The sequence below is a fragment of the Rhinopithecus bieti genome, unplaced genomic scaffold, assembly GCF_001698545.2.
Source record: "Rhinopithecus bieti isolate Rb0 unplaced genomic scaffold, ASM169854v2 scaffold_24392, whole genome shotgun sequence".
Taxonomy (NCBI): Eukaryota; Metazoa; Chordata; class Mammalia; order Primates; family Cercopithecidae; genus Rhinopithecus; species Rhinopithecus bieti.
This window is the reverse complement of record NW_016812542.1, coordinates 1720185-1726104: the sequence shown is the minus strand read 5'-3', so window position 1 is coordinate 1726104 and position 5920 is coordinate 1720185. Positions and strand designations below refer to the sequence as shown.

The 5920-nt window shown below is 38.3% G+C and overlaps 1 pseudogene; it reads right to left on the bottom strand.

Moving 5' to 3' along the window:
• Positions 1-2462: 2462 nt before the first annotated feature.
• Positions 2463-5417, bottom strand: LOC108545031 (elongation factor 1-alpha 1 pseudogene; annotated as a pseudogene).
• Positions 5418-5920: the final 503 nt, after the last annotated feature.

Below are 5920 nucleotides of genomic sequence, written 5' to 3'. Positions count from 1 at the left end.
AGGTGATTTATCTTTGGTCCTAGAACACAAAATTTCACAGCTAGGAAGAACCTAAGTGCTTTTTCATACCACTAGTCATCTTAAATGTATGTCCAACAGAGATGACATGAAATAAAAATTAAACAGTGTGCAGCTGGAATCAGAGTGAGGTTGAGGTCACAGTATAAACATACCTTAAGAAGTGTAGATGATACAGGTAGATCTAAGACTGAAGGAATGTGTCTCTCTTGAAGAGATGAGTGCTTAGCAGTTGATATTGGATGAAATAATAATGGAGAAATTTTTTATTTAGGAGTTTAATTCATGATTTATAATAAGTTTTGTAAAGACAACATTCAAAATCTTGAATGAGTTGTTGCTATACTGCTCTGGGGAAAAAATGGTATATATTTTGGTAGTATGTGCTGGAAAGTCAGAAACTTCTAGAGTAAAACAGACTTCCTTATTTACTTTGTTTATATGGTTTTTTGCACATGTTAAATATAAATATTTCTATTATGAAAATAATAGCACGTATAGAAAAATTCTAATAGCCAATCAACCTAAATGCCCATCAATGGTAGACTGAATAAAGAAAATGTGGTATGTATACACCATGGAATACTATGCAGCCATGAAAAAGAACAAGATCATATTCTTTGCAGGAACATTGATGAATCTGGAGGCCATTATCCTTAGCAAACTAACACAGGAACAGAAAACCAAATACCACATGTTCTCACTTACAAATGGGACTTAAAGGATAACACATGGACACAGAGAGGAGAGCAACACACACTGGGGCCTATTGGAAGGTGGAGGTGGAGAGGAGGGAGAGGATCAGGAAAACTAACTAATGAGTACTGGGCTTAATACCTGGATGATACAATAATCTGTAAAACAAACCCCCAAGACACATGTTTACTTATGTAACAAACCTGCACATATACCCCCTGAACTTAAAGGTTAAATTAAAAAAGAACATGTGTTCTAAAAAAAAAAATTCCAATGACCTTGAATTTTACTGTTTTACCTATATTAGTATATTAAGAGATTCCTGATCAAAAATGTAACTGAAGCTGAAAAAATAGCTATAATTTGTCACATCTAGAAGATTTCTTTAGCTCTGTTATAGGATGGACTAATCTTTTCGTGGGAAAAAATTTTATTTTAAGAGAGATTAATGCAGCTTGACCCAAGGACAGATGGAAAGATAATCTTGAGGTGATCATAATGTGAATTACTCAGAATTTCTAGACCGTTTTCTTCTATTAAACCCCTGCAATTCAAGCAAGGAGCAAGAACTATCACTTTTGGAGGGACGTTTCCCCTGGGGACAGGCCTGGAGACTACAAAAAGTGACCTGAGATCCTTGTAGCCATCCTCAGAGTCAGATAGGTGCATACTGAATGGTAAGTACCCTGATAATGTCTTCAAAGGCCACTATATGAGACATCTGAGATTTCCCGAGTATTCCAGAGAGATTGGAGCAGGAGCTAGAAGTGTCATTGGGGATAACAATTCTGAAGATGAGAGCTGAACCAGAAAAAACAGCTTGTTTCCCTTATGATGACGTATATGCCTTCTCTAGGTTGATGCAGTCTGGAAAGACTAATTAGAAACCTAAATTATTTTCAAGATTTACATTTATTTGGAACTAATTTATAGCACATATTTGAAAATTAGTTATTTTATAGTTTTTTTTTTGGCACTGGCCAAATAAAAATACTTTGATCAACCACTCTTTCCAAAAGACTTGGTTCCGGAGACTTGTACTGATCCACAAAGATTTGCTGCTATGTCTCAATGTATAATAAGTATTTTGAACTTAATAGTAGAGAAAATATCTTTTCTTGCCCATATACAAGAAAGATTAACAAGAGAAAAGCATAACACATTTGTTTGACATAAGATTTACATGATATAGGGGTTTTAGAAATGAAGACTCAGGGAAAATGTGTGTTTTATGACTTAGGTGTGATGAAGAATTTTATTTGTTTGTTATTATTTTCTCATCGTACAGCTTTGTTTTAATGTGTCACAAATTCTGTGACAGACTTTTGGATCAAGTTGTTTTCATAAATCGCACGCCTCGCTCCTTTACAAAAACAGCTAATAAAACTGCCACACTCGGCCACACAACAAAAAAAAAAAACAAAAAAAAATGGCCCACAAAACATTCTCCCTTTCCTTTTAAAGGTTTTATGATGCATTATTATCATTAGCCAGTCTTTTACTATTAAATGACCAGTTGAAACAAACAGTTTTGATTAAGACTGATCTGCAGGTATTAGGGGTAATATTTATTCAGCCTTCTGAGCTTTCTGGGGAGACTTGATGAACTTGCCACCTCCCAGCAGCCTTCTTGTTCACTACTTGGATGACACCATGATAGCTGTCTATCTTATATCACGAGCAGCCAAAGGATGCAGAGGAGGATAGTCAGAGGACTGTTCAACATGCCTGACTTGGCAGGAACCTCATCAACAAATGGCAGCATCACCAGATTTCAAGAACTTAGGATCATTTTCCAGCTTCTTATCAGAATGGCAATCAATCTTTTCCTTCAGCCCAGCAAACTTGCAAGCAAGGCGAGCTGTGTGATAATCCAGTACAGGGGTGCTGCCAGCAGGGATTTGGCCTGGATGGTTCTGGATAATCACCTGAGCAGTAAGCCAGCTGCTTCCATTGGTGGGTCATTTTTGCTGTCACCAACAATATTGCCACAACGAACATCTTTGACAGACACATTCTTGATATTGAAGCCCACACTGTCCCCAGGAAGAGCTCCACTCAAAGCTTCATGGTGCATTTCAACAGACTTTATTTCAGTTGTAACATGGACTAGAGCAAAGGGAACACCATGGTGGGTTTGAGAACACCAAATTCCACTCAGCCCAAAAGCACATTACCAATACCACCAATTTTGTAGACATCCTGGAAAGGCAGATGCAACTTGTCAGTTGAAGGCATTGGTTTGGATGGATGCAATGCAGAGCTTCTAGCAGTGTGGTTCCACTGCATTGCCATCTTTATAGGTGACTTTCCACCCATTGAACCAAAGCATGTGAGCACTTGGCTCCAGCCTGTTGTCTCCATTCCATTCAGAAATGGGCACAAATGCTTCTATGGCAGGTTTGTAACCAATTACTGTAAGTGCTAACTTCCTTAACAATTTCCTTGTATTTCTTCTGGCTGTAGAGTGGCTCAGCGGAATCCATGTTACTAACACCAACAATTAGTTCTTTCACACTCAGTGTGGAAGCCAGAAGGACATGCTCATGGCTCTGCCCATTCTTGGAGATTACAGCTTCAAATTCATCTACTGTGACATATATGTGAGCAGCAACAATCAGGACTGCACAGCAAGCCTGAGATGTGGCTGTAATCATGTTTTTGATAAAGTCTCTGTGTCCTAGGGCATCAGTGATAGTCATATCTGATGGTCTCAAATTTCCAGAGGGGAATATCAATGGTGATATCACACTCAGGCTCACCTTTCAGTTTATTCAAGACCCAGGAATACTTGAAGGAGCCCTTTCCCATCTCAGCAGCCTCCTTCTCCAGATTTTCAGTGGTTCTTTTGTCAATGGCACTACATTTATAGATCAGACGGCTGGTAGTGGTGGACTTCCCTGAACCTGGGGTCCAAGACAACCATGTGTACACAAATTTTATTCCTTTTCCATTGTGGCTTTTTACAATACCTGTGTTCTGGTGACAAACCTATTGCAAAAAAAGCTATTTTTGTTTTGAATTCAGTTCTGTATTAGAAGCCTCAAGAATGTCCATTTTGAAACTACTAAATATGCTTTTATGCCTCAACTGGACACGTGACTATGAGCAAGTAAGTCATGAAACCTCTTTGATAACAAGTCCCTGGACTGTGACCTAAGTTTTTCACCTTTGCTCCCTCCCCGCCACACCCGGTCACCTTGGATGACGCAAGAAGGCTAGAGGTGGGCTGAAGTTGCTTTTCTGCCTATGTGAGATAAAGCTCTGGTGAAATATTTTTCACTGGGCAATGGGCCTTTGTTATTCATCTGGAGAACACATTGGTCATACTTCAAAATGGTATTTTTCACCTCTTCCTGCCAAAAATAAGAAGTGAGCTTTCTTGGCGTTTCACATCTGCTGGATTTCCATGAAAGTATTGAGAATGCAGCCCTAGGGCATCTTTCCCTCTGAAGAAACTCTACACTTAACCCTCATCCATTTATCAACATTGCTATTTAACTGTATCTACAGGTTTATAGTTCCAGTAGCTTCTGCGCCAGATCAACTGAACTCAGGTATGTTTTTGTGAACTTGTCCATCTTTCCTGATTTCTGAAAGTTGGTTTGCCCTGCAACCTCAAGAAAATTATGTTTCCCCCAATTTATTCAGTTATTTTTTCTTGTAAGTCCCCAAGTGACAACTTCAAAGCTCTTTACATGTTGGAGCTGAAACTTGAAGTATCATTTTTTTAAATGAAAATTTACATTAACTATATTTGCCAATCTTATTAGATTATGAGTTATATTCTTAACAAGTACCTTATTAGAGGCAAAAGTGGCTAATATTCCTTGTAGAATTTTTTATGTACTTCTAATATTGTTCTTTAGCAACTATGACACATACCTTACAGTAAAGGTCCTTGTGCCACTATAGACATTGTTTGTAGTACATTTTCAAGAACTCTACAAGAGTTAGGGGCAAGGATCAAATCTAAGCTATTCAGATTGATATAACAGGTTTCTGTCAGACATTGACAGGCTCAGACATCATATTTCAGTCTAGACATTTCCAGCACACAGTTATGTGAACTTTAATTCAGGAGATATAAAAGTACCATCAATCTACCCAACGAAAGTGCTATTACGAATATGATTTATGCTTACATAGAAACACTTTATTTTAATTTTTTTTGAGACAGAGTTCCACTCTCTCACCCAAGTTGTAGTGCCGTGATGTGATCTCAGCTCACTGCAACTTCTGCCTCTCAGGTTCAAGCAATTCTTATGACTCAGCCTCCCAAGTAGCTGGGATTACAGGCATGCACCACTATGCCCGACTAATTTTTGTATTTTTAATAGAGACAAGGTTTTGTTATGTTGGCCAGGCTGGTCTCAAACTCCTGGTCTAAAGTGATCCACTGCCTCAGCCTCCCAAAGTGCTGGGATTCTAGGTGTAAGCCACTGTGCCTGGCCATAGCAACACTTTTAGTGAGAGCTGTGGGAAGCTGAAAATTTCTAGCAGGACTTTGGGTTGTTCAGTTCCACCATCTTTTCCAACTCATCAGTTGAAAGTATAAAGTAGAAAAAGGAGTTTCCAGATGTCCTTTCTTTCTTTGTATTTTTCCATGTCAGAAGAGAAATTGAAAATCAGAGATGAGGAATCCCAGAAGCATATATTGGATATACTTTGTATTGCTCTGACACTGATAAGAACTTACGCATTGCCTCAAGTTCTTCAGAAGACATATAAAATGGTATGGCAGAAGCATTTCTGGGATGGGTGTGGTGTAATGACCTCTGTGAACCCTCTCCCCAGTGAAACAACTATAACTGGTGAAAATTATTTAAAAAAAAAAAAACATTTAGTCGCTGGAAACTCTCCTAAAAACATAGAGGAAATGGAGAAATATTTATTCAAGAAAATCTATAGTACTAAATCTGAGTAAGAACTATGGAAGTCTGTTATATTAAGGACATGCCTCATCCCCAGCTCAGTGTGATTTAAGCCCTATTCTCAATGGGTTCAACCAAGAAAAGGAGGCTCACTTCACTCTCATCTCCCACGCTAAGACAGCAGTTTTTACCTGGAAGGGACAGTTTAGTAAAGGAGGAAGAGAAGAATGAACCATGAGACATATAGAAAATGAAAAGCAAAATGACAGCCGTAAGTCAAACCATATTAATAACATTAGATGCGAACGTTTTTAACAATCTAACCAAAGATA